This window comes from Vicugna pacos, chromosome 15 (genome assembly GCF_048564905.1).
Source record: "Vicugna pacos chromosome 15, VicPac4, whole genome shotgun sequence".
Lineage (NCBI taxonomy): Eukaryota > Metazoa > Chordata > Mammalia > Artiodactyla > Camelidae > Vicugna > Vicugna pacos.
In genome coordinates this window covers 52,745,146-52,760,889 of record NC_133001.1, presented here as the reverse complement: position 1 = coordinate 52,760,889, position 15,744 = coordinate 52,745,146, and the positions used below count along the sequence as shown (strand labels likewise).

The window sequence follows — 15,744 nt, the reverse complement described above, 5'->3', positions numbered from 1 at the left end:
TATAATGATCCTGTTAAACCCTTTACAGTTACATTCATTCCTAAACACTTTATTATTTTTTAAATTTTATTGTAAAATATGTTTCTTCTTTCATTATATATTTTAACTTATTTTACGTATGGAAACTATCAATGTATTTTGTACCCAAACTTATAAATATAAATGCAAAAAACGTGTATTTTTATGCCCCCTAAATGTACCAACTTTCAATTTTTCATAGAACATTTAGAGTGTTTCTTTTAATTCCTTGTGTTTATTTTAATTCCTCAATTTCTCTAGGTTCTTTGCACCCTTATGTCCTTCATAATTTTATTTCTTCTGTGTACTGCTACTCTGTTTTTCCTTTTTACTTAAGGGATCAAAGGGAGTCAACACAAATTGTGTGTTTAGTGTGTAATTGGGTAACACAAAGTGTACAATTTTTGATAATGGAGGTAAATAAGTAGATTCCAGAGATGTACAGGGTAATAAGTGGTTTAATTTAATGACTGATTACTTGACTGAATGTGGGTGAAGGAAGGTGTGGAAGGAATGTAATGATAATGGGGATATTGGCAAGTAGCCAAGTTCAAGTTGAGAAGACCATCATATTGAGGTCTACTGCATTTATAGATGGGAAGGTAGAGAAAGGATTATCAAACAGTGAGGAATTTGAACGTGAAGTAATGGAACATTACACGCCATGGCAGGATGAACAAAAGAAGGTGGGGATAACAAGAAACTCTATAATCTTCCTGTTAGCAGGAATTACATTCACCCTTGTTTCCTGCAGTTGTCTACACAATGTATCCGGAAACATTTTATTCAGCTCTCCACCCTTTCTCATATGACTCCAACAAAAGTGCCCAAGTACACAGCTCCAGAATTAGATCCTGATCAGTTGGATGAAAACTGACTTTATCCTTTTCCTTTTAGGGAGATTAGTTTAGAATTGGCTGCTCTTCAATGCTGGTCGGTGCCATTTAAGGAGAATTCTCCAGTAGGATGTCTTATCCCCTCTGATCACTGCCATTTCTGGATAATGATGCCTGAAACTGCTACCATTCTGAGTATGACACCAATACACAGAAAGAGCAACGTCGATAGAATCAAAAAGAAGCAGAGCAGAAGACCTGGCATACCACAAGTCAAGTCATCTCTACTATTGATCTTACTGCATAAGGAAATTTTTTTATCATCAGTGCAGTTTGAATTGGATTTCTATTACTCCCAGAAAGCACCACAAGATAAAGAATCACTTGGGTCATATGCAATAAATAGAATATGACAGGCAACTAACAAAAATGGTTTAATAAACAAATGTACAGATGCATGTAAATAAAGTTTAGCAATCTTTTAGTATTTGCATCCTGAAGGGTCATCATGTAAAGGTTTATTCGCCCTGCCTTTTTACATGGCTAAATCATCTTGATGACTTAGGTGAATTAGCTATGCCTGATGTTTCGTGGGGAAATATAACATGTGCACATCCACTTCTTACACGACTTTTTGTAAAATTATGAATAATAAATCTTCTCCAAGTTAATCGCTATACATTCAAGTTACACTTCCATAATGCCTAAGTGTAACAGGTCACTCGTATCTTAACTTTACAAGGATCAGCTGGTACACACATGAGCAGTATCTATTTTAATTTATTCTTTGAGTTATTGGCAAACTCTCTGCTTCCTCCTGTTGCCACTGTATACGAGTCCTAGAGAGGGTAAACTCCAATTCAGATGGTTAGATTGAATACAAATATGTACATATATATCTTGGAGGAGATTCATGCTCGTGATCAACCATCTCTAAAGATGCAGCCAAATGGTTCTCTCTGACTCTAGGGAACTTTTAATCTCCACTCAGAAGCTTCTTTACAGCATTTTATTGTGGCTGAACCACGCTGGAGATTGAAATGGATGCAAGCATAAATCCCTTAATTGTGTTGGGACTCAATTATGCTTCCATAAGAAAGGAGTAAACCAGCTCATTAATATATTTTATTTACCCACTCATTGCTTTGGAGTTCTGTGTTCCCACAGGAAATGTCATTCATTTGAAGAATGGGATTTTCTCTTAGTGTCTACATCTGCTCAGTTGGATTTTGTGATGGTACATAAAAAGGAAAAAAAAATAACATCCAAATAGGCACTACATCAGCGAGAAATAACTGAGAAATTATTATGTTCTTGTGGATTGAACATACATCCACAAGCAACACGTATCATTTTTGTGTATTTAACAGAAGAAACAGAGGTAAGCTGGCATCAAATTCTTTCTTAAATGATTTCTCATTCTTACTTATTCTTTTTTTGTTTTTCATTTCCTTTTTGTGTTTTTCCTTGTGTTTTCAATTTTTAGAAAATATTTTATCTTATATTTTTATCTGACATATTTTTAAAAAATCATTTTGCTGTTCAGATCTTAACCCTTCTAACTGTATTTCAGATTCCACCCTTTTCTCCTCTTTCCTTCCCAGCTGCACACACAGTCTTATTAGAATACTGAATTCTGTACCTTTCTTTTCCCAGTAGCATGTATGTTGCTTATTAGCGTTATGTTCCTTTTATAAACTTTTAAAGGCCAAAATGATTCCAATGACTTTTTACGAAAGTGAAAAACCTTCTTGAAAGATTACCTCTTGGTTTCCTGTAAGAATCGAAAAAACATTTATTGGACCAAAATGCTAGGGCATGTTGTCTCATTTTTCAGAGCATCATTTTGTATTTTACCTCTATCTTATCCCGTACATCCTGTGTGGTAAGATGAAGCCATCGAGATGTGAGGGGTTGGACTGGCCCTTTGAAAGCTAAGAAGGTCTAAAGGAAGGTCTTGAAGGTTAAATAGGAAGGGAGTTGAGGTGGGTGGATTAGTCCTTTTATTCTAAAGAATCTATTCTTTTCTGAGTCTTTGACACTGGATTCATAGGGAGCCAACATTAACCACGGTGTGGGCATGAAAGAGCCAAAAATGCATCACTGAGAGTGTTTTTATTTTTCTAATCTTTTCTCTTGTAGCCCAGGGATGGCTCCATGTGTCCTAAGCTAGTGCTCCTGGAGATTATCCTCACTTCATGGAAAGAGGTTTTAAGCTTCATGGGCACCGTTAGGTATTCCCCGCCCCCCCGGACTGTGGTGGGGGTGGACGAACAGATCAGGACTCAAGACTCCTAGTCCTACTCAGGGCCATTTCCTGAGAGTTATGTCTCCCTTGATTCCGCATGCTCCTTGGGCCCTTTCAGTGTAAGCTTACTTTCACTGCTTCGGGGACATTAGTATTTCTCAGTTATAATCTAGGCTGATTCTTTTGACACTTTCTAATGTTGTATCCTATTCTTTTCTTCCCCGAATTGTCTTTATAATTCCACTGTGCTATACTCTTCTGCTTTGACGCCTACCTCACTGACTCTTCATTCTCTCTCTTTTGTCTTTTGCTCCGGTTAAATTTTTGCTTACTTGAATTTTTTACCCCAGATTTTCTCCCTTGGTTTCCTGTTACTCCTCCTCCTCCTTACTTCCTCCTTCTCCTCTTCCTCACCCAACCTTCATTCCTCTCTCCCCTTCTTCCTTCTCTTCCCCTCCCCCATCCCCCCTTGCTATATTGTAGGTGCTGTTTCCACATTTGGTGCATCTTTAGCTTAATAATACTCCAAATGACTTCTTAAGAAAACATTATTGCTTCGGATGTGTCTTTTCAAGCTTTCACTTGACAATGTTTAATTTTTTAAGAGAAACTTTGGTAGCCAACGTATTGTTGAATATTATTTTTCTCACCAGTTTCAGAGTATAGTAGGTCAGATTAACTTACATTTATTGCAAGTACAGCGATATTAGGACTCCACTTTACCATGCTAGTTCCATTTGTTCTTCTTAACATACAATGTATTAATCTGCTCCTTTATTGCCCGAACCCTCCACCCATTTTCCAGGCTCCAGGGAGTCCTCAGGTTTCAAGACACTCCTCACAGGTGCAAAGCTTTCCTCACTTCAGAGACGCTAGCATTATCATCTTTTCCTTGAACTACTTTGGTGGACTCTTAATTAGTCTTCACAAATCAAACTTTTAAAACCTCATATATCCTCCAGATATATGATTTTAAAAAACCACATCTGATGATATAATTCCCAGTTCCAACAAATACATACTAAATAAAATTTTCCTTTGAACAGGCCACCTCTGCCCAGGAAGTGATTACATCCCACTCCAGTCTTCTTTTCTTTGCATATATATAGACGTATAGTCAGTTTACAACACTGTGTCAGTTCCTGGTGTGCAGCATGAACATGCATGTATTTGTTTTCATATACTTTTTCACTGTTAAGTTACTGTAAGATATTGAGCATAGTTCCCTGTACTATACGGTGTAAACTTGTTGTTTATCTATTTTATATATATTAGTTAGTATCTGCGGATCTCAAACTCCCAATCTTACTCCACCCTTCTAAACGCATGCACTTTTAGTCGGTTCTTTACCATCCTTTAAATATGCCGTATTCTTGAATGTCTCTTGGGTTTATCTTCCCTTGTGTCTGGGATGTCTTTACTCTCCTTGTTTATCTAACAATTATATATCCTACTATATACAGACTAACCATCCCCTTCTCTGCGAGAACTTTAGAGCAAAGCACTGTTTAAACAGAATTGTTCTTCCTTTTTCCCTTTAACATTTTGCTCCTGATCCCGTATTAACCCTCATTACAAGGTACTGTCATTTAACTATGTTTTCATAAGCTACTTTATGAAACTCCTTAGGATAAGGGCAACACCTTAGTGGTCCTCTGTAGTGTCAATTTCCATGCCATCAGTGTTCATGGAATTTCTTGAATAAGTTAACAAACGCTGCAATGTGATACTCTCCTGAGGAATAATGCATGATAAGCTAGTGTGAGCTGTTTGCGTGAGCAGGGGTTAGTGCCAGCAGTATAGTGGAAAAGACATGTGACTTAGATTCACCACAAGCTTCCAGAAGTGTTCCTATTTTATTCTGTTTAGATGGAAAGTAAATTTCAACAAACTAGATTCATTTAATATATATTCATCATATATAATGTGCTATGCTAAGGGCTGCTAGTAATAAAAAGCTAAAAACCATAAAGTTCTGTGCTGAGTTCATACAGCAGAGAGCCTTAGAAGTGAGATATCTATTGCTGATTAAATTCCCTGAGAAGCTCATCCAAAGACAAAACTCAGCATGCAAACGGTTTCTTAAGGAGTGCTTTTGGGATATCACTTGTGGGAAACAGAATTAGGCATACGGAGATGTTGGGCTAGAATGCAATCTATACCAGAAAAACAATTTTTTTTTTAACGTGACCCCGAGGGAAGTTCTCAGTCTGGAATGGCCTTTCAGTGTTGTCCTGAGCTCGAGGGAGCACTGAGCCTGCCTACTCATTGGACAGAGGCTGCCCAGGAAGTGATTAACCTTGGGCTAGATGATGCTTGTCTCCGATACATGCTAACAACTGAAAGCTATCTTCTGGAAGAATTTTAAAAACCTCAGAGAATGTCCTTCATTCCTGAAAGAAGATTTAGGTGTTACATCAAAACATCCACTAAAGTCCAGCCCTTGCATCATGTAAACCCACACATATTTTCCCAGGCAACAGAGGAGGAGTGAAACGAACAATAAACGAAGGACAAATACAGTGGAACAAATTACAGCCCTGAGCTGGTTCTGAGGCCACAAGTGATACTATCATGTTTCTCCTCTACTCTTATTCTGTACTTTTCCCGTCAGCTATCACCTCTGCTAAACCGGGGACATGACTCTCATCCATGACTCACATGCTCATGCTTGAGAAATCTGAGCCAGTGAGCAGCCTGTCCTCCCTAGGCCATCACTACTGTACTTGTCCATTAACTATCAACACTGGGCCAGAGAATACAAACATACACCCAAGTGAATCACCTGGGTGCCCAACACACTGCTTCCCGTCACCACTGTTTCACAGCAGGTCTACCACATCACGATGATCAGCCATCACTGCACTGCAGGCGCGTGCAACAGGGGCTCCTACTGGGTTGAGTTTTCAGTACTCCACTCTCATCCTGAAAGAACCAGGGGCGGGTCTACAGAATTAAACAGAAATGTAACAGAGACCACTAGCCCTTTGGACAATATACTACATGTGGCATGTTTTTTGGCCAGGGTGAGGTGCACTTTCAGAGACTCCTACTGACCTTTCCCACACGTTTAACTCTTATTCTACAGGTGTACAAATCAATGTAGAGCTTGTGGAAATGACCACCTGTCTATTCTGAGTATGCACTAAGGAAGTAGGGATATAAGCACTGTACAGGAGGCATCCAAGGACAAGCTGTCCAACTGTGGGCTGACTTGTGACTGGACACTATTTATTAACGGGTGCCCCTGATGATGCTTCAGATTTCCAGATATCATCACTACCTTGCACCCCACGTACAACAGTGCCTGACATGTTCGGGCAGTCCCCTTTCTGAAGTATGTGGTTAGTTAAGGGAAATGCCTCAAATCCCTCGGGGGAGGTACCTGGAGGTGTCCTTATTTACATGGTAATTTAGGGCCCTACTTCTTGGGACTCACCCTCGTCTTGAGTCAAGGAGTCAGTGTTCAAACTTGGCTCAAGTTCAGAAACCAAAAAAAAAAAAAAAAAATCATTTTTAATTGAAGTAGTTGCTCACAGCCTCCTAATCACCCATCTTTGACATATTTGGTTGTACAGACTGAGCATTACCCTTTTGGCTGCCCGTAAACTTTACGCCTAAGGAAGCTGTATTCCATTAACCATCTCATAACTTTCAGCAAGTCAGATCTCCTTGGCGACTACTCCAGCTTAGACTTAAATTGTAGTAACTGTATCCACCCGGCTCCTCACAGTTAGCTGTGCCATTGCCTGGTCCCTGTTATTCCGGCGTTCTGTCATCACCACGTCTATTAATAAGCCCAGTCTGAGAATAACGAGTCTCACAGTAAGTCGTGACCAACAGTGGAGAGCTACTACTCGACTTCTAAGTGACACTGGAGTCCACACCGCCAGCACATTCTTGTGTGCCCTCCAATAGAAGACAGTCATTTAGGGTCTTTTTTTTTCCAGTTTACACATTATATCTCACTCCTTCAAGCCTTTCAATCCTGTTGTACATAATCTATCATGACAGGTCTGGCATTTTCACCTGAGTACGGGTTATCTGTTTTTCCGTGATTCTGTAAGACATCCTAACTCCGCGTTTGCATTTATTGTAGGGGGCCTGAACCCTGAGACAATACTCCAAAATTGAGCAATACTTGCTTTACCCAGCCCTGCCTACTACTGCACGCTCGTCTTCTGCTTTCTCTCCCAGCCATTGCTGGCTAAGTGTTGGCGAATCCCTTCTAGTCTTTTGAGGTGTGGTTGCTTTCCTCTCTCATCCCGCACAGCACGTCACCAGGTGGTTTATGCTGTGACTTAACCTCTGGCTATTGACCTAAAGGCCAGAACAGGATGTGGATAAAGATCCTGAGGATGGAAGATTTTGTCAGGCAAGGAATAGGTCTCTGCGTCATTGTGATGCAAAGGAGGTGCAGCAGGGGTTATCTATAAACAGGAGTGTGTTGGCCCCTTCCTCAGGCACAGAGGCAAGGATGTAGGAGATACAGGGGTACAATAGTTTCAGGTGCATTCACCCAGATGTTCTCACCCCATGAGACAGATCCCCCTGTTGTTCCCAACTTGAGTTCCAGTGTTGTCATAGCAGACCTACTAAGGTTGAGAATTTTTTGTCACTCTGCTACTCTTATGTTTGAGACCACAGCATTCTTTGCTCTCTAGTTGCAACAAATGAAATCCTCTTCACCATGCTACCAACATACTCACTTTTACCCATGCTTCGAGTTTAATTTAGATTAATCAGTCATATTTGTTATCTTTTCCAAAGCATACATCAAGCTTAGCAAAGCTATACAGTTCCACTCTCCTTATAACTACTCTGCCTCCAATATTTCTCAGACATTTAACATATCACATCACCCAGTGAACTCCCTTCAACTATCTTCCTGAGTGTGTACCACCTCAGTTCAACATCAATGAAAGTTTTCAAAATTATTCTGTCACCTTGTGCCAGGAGCGACCTGCACTCTACCTGCCCCCCAGTGATGGGGTTCTCTTTTCCCTTTTGAGTAACTCAACTTCAAAATCCCAAACTTAGCATCTTCTTTCCTACACAAATTCAGATACCAGCCTATTTTGGTCAGATTCACTAGGAAGAAGGGCATGTTACGGGGATTATCATGCAGAAGATTTATTAGGGGATTATTTATTTGGGGAACACTACCTGTGGAAGATAAAGAAAGGGGACAAGATTGGGTAGAAAGAGTAGTCTTCAGTCTCAATGAACACTTCATCCAACTGACGAGAGGTCTGAAACCAGAGGGTCCCTCAGATCTGTTCTGAATCTAAGGAAAGAATTAGGCCTTTACAACTTACATAAATCAACTGTTGGCTACATGCTGTCTCAGCAGGGCAAAGTGACATTGGGCAAGATGACTCTCTTCATCTGAAGAATTCCAACCAGGGCTGAGAGCTGAAAACTCCCTCCTTGCAGCATTTCCAGTACATAGAGTAAGAAACTCCTCACGGCTGAAGGAGGACCTGGCTGGTTTATCATAGCACCCACTATAGAAACACACACCATAATCTCATTAGCTCCATGTTTAAAGGGGTAAGAATGTACTTTGTCAGTGCATGGCCTAGCTGAAAATAGATGGATCTGGACCCAAGTGCTGATCATGAAATCCATGTTTCCCAGCTGGGAGCGATTTTGCCGTGCACAGGACATTTGTCAATGTCTGGAATCATTTTTGGTTGTGACACCTGGTGGCGGGTGATACTGTCATCTAGTGGGTAGAGGACAGGGATGCTTCTAAAACATCTTGCAATACACGAAACAACACAATGAAGAAATATGCTTCATAAAACATCAGCAGAGCTGACATTGAGAAGCCCTGGACTAGAATCTGTAAATGCCATTTTAAAATATATTAACTATAAAAATAGCAATCCAAATCTATTTCTCTTTAAATAAGAGGAAATCCATTACTTTCAACCAAAATTATACACATTGCTTCAGAAATTCTGTATCTTTTATTTTCTCTTGTGCACTGAAAATGTCTTGGTTCCAGTAATTTTTCTATTCTTCTACAAAACTAGACAGTTTTTAGGCAAAATAGTGCAGTCACTAATTCAATGGTTAGATAAAGTGTATAATGTACATTGTCTCCCAGATGATACAAAGAGGAAAAGGAGTGCCGAATCTAGCAAACTGCTAAGATTTCACATAGTACTTTAGAATATTTGGTTATGGAAGATCAGGAGTTAAGTTTGAAAGAATGATAGAGTCGTCCTTTTAGTTCTCTCAATATCTCTTTAGGCTAAAATTCAGGGTATTCTTCCCATCTCCAAACAGTCTTAGGAAAAAGAACATTGAAACTGCTGTCATAAGCATTTACCACAGCAATGTAAGCTGTCGTCGTGAATCACAGATGTGTGTGTTATGCATTAAAATCAGGTTTTGCAAACTACCATGTGTTCATAATGAAAGAGCATGGGATGTGGTAACACAAGTTTGAAATACTCCTGAGCCATGGACAAGCTGTGTCCTTGGTCATGTGTCACCTGCTCACTGAACCTGTTTCCTCACTTTAATTTGAAGACGATGCACACTTTGGAGTGTCCATATTTGCATATATATGTGTGTGTGCATGCCATCATGCCTGAAGTTTCAATGCAATTAAATTACTAAACTCATATGACAGTATCTAGCAGTGTGCCTGACCCATGGTAGTTGCTCAAATGCCAGGTGAATCTTAATGACTAGCACTCAGATCCACCTAAAAAGACAAGAACATCTTGCAAGTAATTACTTCTGTCTTCTAAGATAACCGCTGCTGTTTGGCAACACAGTAGGGACTCCCAGTAGAAGCAGCCTTGCTCTCACTGCATCTGCTCCAGAGAAATCAAGAAATAATTACCTTTTTATTTGGAGACTTGACTGATGCAGCAACCTTCCCTGTGGCTATGGGGAGATAAACTGGGCCAAGGAGAATAACCTGTGTTTTATTCTGCCTTGATTGCTCCTGCTGCAGGGATAATTTGAGTTCAGGGTGCAGTGTACCACAGTGATTGAAGAGAAGACCTTGAGCACATCAACTCTCAGACATCTCGATTACAGAAATTGGGGGCTTCCACTCTCTGTGCATGAATATGATGAGAATGTAACACACTCCTCTGCCAAAGCTGCTTTCTGCTTTCTATTAATACAAGAAGAAAGCCAGTTTAAGAGTCAATGTCAATGCCAAAGTACCGAAATCATGACAAAAGCAAAAGCAATTATAGCCCCCATGACAAGTGCTTCTTTGCCCCAGGGGGAGAGATATAATATATACATATATTTATTGACAAACTACAAACCTACCTAAAATTATCAATTGGAAATTAATGCAAAAAAATACCTTTCACTCACAGACTTTAAAAAAATAGTTAAACTCCCGAAGATTGTAAACTCTTCAATCGATCTTTAAGATCTCATTGATTTGGCTAGCTTCTTATAGTTTTAAAAAAAAAACATTGAAACTGAAAACTAAGTCCTATAAACATTAATCAGGTAAATAGGAAAGGTGAGGGAATAGTGTAATAATGCCTTGGGCGGAGGGGCTCAGGAAGGTAAGAAAATGTCGGTGACATATAACAAGGGCTGTGTTACAATTCAGAGCACCTAGGTTCTCATCTTAACCATCACACGCCAGCCGTCTGGTGTTACGTAAATCATTTTATCACTCTAAGTTTCAACTTTCAAACTGCAAAATTGAGATGACAAACAGGTCTATCACTTAAAAGTTTATAGAAATCTACACAAAATTGTGGATACAATATGCTCTTTAGATTATTTTAAAGCACCGTGAAAGGTTCACCATTATCATTAAACAGCATTATCTAAAAATATAAGTAATTTATTAAGGAATGAGCAAAATGTCAGAAACACAGTGAGTGACCCATAGCAAGTCGTCTGTAATGGAGGCTGACGGACATGGCATACAGGTAAAACGGAAGAGAGAGAGCCACCTACAAGCTGTATGGGGCTAAACATGCTATTTAATTCTCAGCTCCCTCATCTGCTAAATGTTGAACAATGGTTAACCTGAACAATATCATGTAAACACAATTAGATGGTCAAATAAACATTAAAAATAGTAGATGGTACTAATGATAGCAATATTTGTTTAATACTAGTAAAGGTAATAGTATAAGTAGAAACAGTAGCGCAAATATCGTGTGAAAACCATCAAATGAATGCCTTTTAAGATTTTAATTAATTTTTACCTGCAGTAACATTGTTTATAGTATTATGTAAGCTTCATGAGTACAACTTTATATCTCTACTTCTGTATACACCACAGCATGTTCACCACTGAAAACTCAGTTTCCATTTATCAGGATACAGTTGATCCTTTCTACCCATTTTATCCTCCCCCATGCACCTTCCCACCTTTGGTAACCACTCCTCTGCTCTCTGTACCTATTCTCATTTATTTGGGTTTTGTTTGTTTGTTTTTTATATTCCACATATAAGGGAAATTATACAGTATTTTTCTTTCTCCATCTAACTTATTTCATTTAAGCATAATGCTTGCAAGGTCCATCCATATTATTGCAATGGCAAGAGTTTCTCTTTGCTGTGACTGAGTAGTATTCCACTGTGTGTGTGTGTGTGTGTGTGTGTGTGTGTGTGTGTGTGTGTGTGTGTGTGTGTATCTCACACATCTTTATTCATCTGTTCAATTACACCACAAAGACAAGTAAAAAGTATCATATGGCACTCACTACTCTTGATGATGTCTTTGTAATTTTCTTTAGGGATTAAGACTTGGCTACATAGAATCTTGTTATATTTAAGTTGATTTACATTCATCTTTTAAGATATGACACCCACCCACTCCAGAAAGACTTCTTTCCATTCACATTCTAATTTATGTCTGTCTTCCATATTCACCTCTATTTTAGCCATTTATACATCATATTGCAATCAAATATTTAAGTATATCTAACCTTGATTTGAGTGAGAGCAACACGAGATGGTGGAAAAATAGCAAGTGTACATTGAAACGTTGATGGTCCTGTATACAAAAACATAAACACCTGACCTATCAAAATAATGGGTTCATAACACATATCATGAGCTTGATTTTTGTCATTTTGTTTGTTTTATTGTTTTAATCTGTTCAAATAAAGTGAATTAATTCATTGGCGTTTTCCATCTAAAAAAGTTTGGTTTTTGATTATTGAGCATGCAGTAAAGGTAATTCCTTCTATTTTATATACTGTTTTATTGGTGACTACTTTGTAGATTCATTAATCTGAATTAAACTACTGATTTGAGTAAGTGCTTCATCAGTGACTTCTTTCTCACCTCTAGAAGAGTTTCTAATTAGAATAACCTTTCATAGCATTTTTTAGTTTAATAACTGCAAGCCTAATAATATATTCACTTCGCATAAAAACACTTGTCAATAGAGCCCATGGAATGATTGAACATGCAATACACACCTCCTGTCCTTCACACTGACGTGTATATAATATAGTCAGATCCACCTCTTCATTACTTCAAAAGAGCCAAATATGTCCTTTCCAAGAAATATCTCTTTCCAATCTTGATTTTCAAGGAGAAAGCATTTGCCAGGAATATCATTCTTTTTTTTTCTTTTCACTTTTCTTCCAGTTTAAATTTTTTTCCCCTCTGTCATATTTTCAAAGTGTCATTACTGATAATGTATTTCTGTTCTTAAGTGTCATTAATTATGATAATTACATTACTGGTTCACTTCCTGGTCTGTTTTATTCTCACACGTACTTTTCCAATAGCATTTAATATCGCTACTTTTTTTTTGTAGAAAACTCTCTAAAAATTGTCTATATTGACCATCTGTAATATTTGTTTTAAATTTTTAGTGTGGTAAGATATATACATAAAATTTGCCTTTTTAACCATTTTTAAATGTATAATTCAGTGGCGTTTTACATTCACAATGTTGTGCAGGCATCACAACTATCTATTCCAAAAACTTTTCATCACCTCAACCAGAATTTAACTGATAATTCCCATTTTCCAGTCTTCTCAGCCCCTGGTAGCTTTGCAATGAATATACCTGTTCTAAATATTTCATGTAAATGGAGTCATGCAATATTTATTCTTTTGTGTCTGGTTTTTTTCATTAGCCTAATATATTCAAGGTTCATTCTTGCTACAGCATGTATTAGAATTCCACTTCTTTTTAAGGCTAAATAATACTAAATTTTGTATATATCTCACATTTTGTTTATTCGCTTATCTGTTGATGGACATTTGGGTTGTTTCAAATTGTCTGGAATTGTTTCTTCTACATTTTTTGAACCCTCCCCAGTCTAGCTTTTGTTTCCAATACCCAATAGATACTGACATATCAAAGTCCTAATGATCTCTATATTATTAAATTGAATGATCAAAATCAGTTCACATCTTATTTGATATATCAGTATCATTTCACAGAAATGACCACATTTATGTCCGTGAAACATCTTCCTCACTGGATTACAGGACACTATACATTTGATTTAGAAGACAGAATGGCCTTCTTACAAATTAAGTGTAAAAACTGAGATCCTTGAGGGAACCCTCACCTCTTGGAAGTACTGGAGGGTACTTTCATAGAAGCTTTGATAAACTACTATATCTTATTAGTCTGTATTAGAGCACATGGCCATTCTTAATTCAAATATATAAAAGGAAGATGTAATTATTCTGATTTTCTCAGATTATTTAACAGAGCTATAAATAGGCTCCGTATCTCCTGAGTGAGAGTCATAAAGTTGTTGGAGAGATGAGTATCTGAAGGACTCTGGGATTCTGTTATGAAGGAGGAAGATGAAAATACTTGTATGTAAGCTACCAACTGTATCTACCATATGTCTGAAAAACATCCATGGAATTATGTTTCAAAAAGTACTAGTATTAACATTTATAAAATGTACTTATGTGGCTATTTAAACATTAAACCAGTATGAAAAATAGAATAGCTTCTAAATTTTCTCTACGAAGGATCAAAATAAATAGAAAAAATAATTTCCTCTTTTCCATTACAAAACATGATCACTTTAATGTCTGAACTCATTCCTTGAAATGTACTTGAAAACAAAAATGATGTGTATTCAGCTTCATGATGATTACAGATAAGATTTAATAGCTAGCCATCCAAATAAATCCTGCAGGTGGTAAGCAATGGTCCATGCATAAAACAAGCAGCCCAATTTCAAAAGGCTATCAATTAAATGAGGAGAAATGCTGAACTGATCTGCTGCTCTCCAAATGTTAATTAAAATTGCAATATTGCTGTGGGGCAGCCAACATACTGCAGCTCTTGGACAGCTGTGATGCAGCAGCTCAGCATATTGTAACACAGTGATATACTGCTTTGATATCAGCACTAAGAAACATGGTATTATTCCAGTATATTTCAGATTACCCACTGCCTAAGGCATGCCTATGTTTCGTAACACTCTTTATTTTTTTTTTTTAATTCTGTTCATTCCTCTGCTTAATTCATCTACCTTGTACTTGATGCATGCATGGGTCTTTGATATTAGGTCACAGACCAATGTTCTTCCAATATTGACTTTGCAAATACGTGACACTATATATGTCACAGCCATGGCTCACAACTGATTTCAAACTTAGTGTAGCTATTTACATTTCTCTTTTGTTATGTAAATACCAGACTCTGATTGAGTTTCATTCATTTTTAATCCTCTTTCTCCTTTAATTCTCAAATATTTCATTTTTGAACCCTACTGTGTCATTAATTTAATACTTAACTCTATTTTGTGGAAATAGATGGGATATTAACCTCTCTCACTTCTGAACTTCATGTATTTTTTTTAATGGAGATAATCACAGACTTGCATGTAGTAAAGGAAAAACACAGAGCGATCCCTTGTCTAGTTTTCCCTAAGGGTGCCATTGTGTAAAACCAAAGTACAGTATCACAACCAGGATATTGACATTGGCAAAATTCATTAATCTAGATCATATACCCATAGTTTTACTGCTCATAGCTGTGTGTATGTAGGTGTATATTAAAGTCTATATAATTTTATGATAGGTAGTTTTGTGTATCCACCATTATAGTAAAGATGTTAAATAGTACCAACACTATAAGCATCCTTCCTGTTGCATTTTGATAACCATACTCACCTCCCACCAGTTTTCCCAACCATTCCTAATCCTTGCAACAAAATTTCCCATTCATTTCTAAAATATCACCATAAATAGAACCATAGAGTATATTAAAGCCTTTTGGAATTTTTTAAAATCAGCATAATTCTCTGGATATTTATCTAAGTTGTGTGTATCAGTTGTCTATTCCTTAGTCATTGTTCAGTGGTATTCCATGACATGTCTGTACTACTGTTTGTTTAACGATTCACCTGTTGAAGGACATCTGAGCTAATTCTAGGTTTTAGCTATAATAATTAAAGCTACTATGAACATTTGCTATACAGATTTTTTGTGTGAACATGTTTTTATATCTCTGGAATAAATTCACAGTGCTACAATTGCAGGGTTGAATGATAGCTGTATGTCTAGCTTTTGTTTTTTAAGGAAGTCCCAAGCTGTTTTTCACAGGGGCTGTACTATTTTGCACTCCCACAAGAAATGTATGAATTGATCCAGTTTCTCCACATACCTGCCAGTATTTGGTGTTGTCACTTTTGTTTTTAT

The 15,744-nt window shown here is 37.6% G+C and overlaps 1 long non-coding RNA gene across 2 annotated transcripts in view; it reads right to left on the bottom strand.

The window, feature by feature from the left end:
• Positions 1 to 15,744, bottom strand: part of LOC140685782 (uncharacterized) — a 281,092-nt gene that overhangs the window by 44,354 nt on the left and 220,994 nt on the right. The window contains exon 3 of one of the 2 annotated variants that reach the window (XR_012059213.1): positions 10,118 to 10,243. The exons of the other annotated variant lie outside the window; for it this stretch is intronic. This is a non-coding gene — a long non-coding RNA (uncharacterized lncRNA). Of the gene's footprint in view, positions 1 to 10,117; positions 10,244 to 15,744 lie in introns of those variants that run through there. 2 annotated transcript variants of the gene reach the window in all.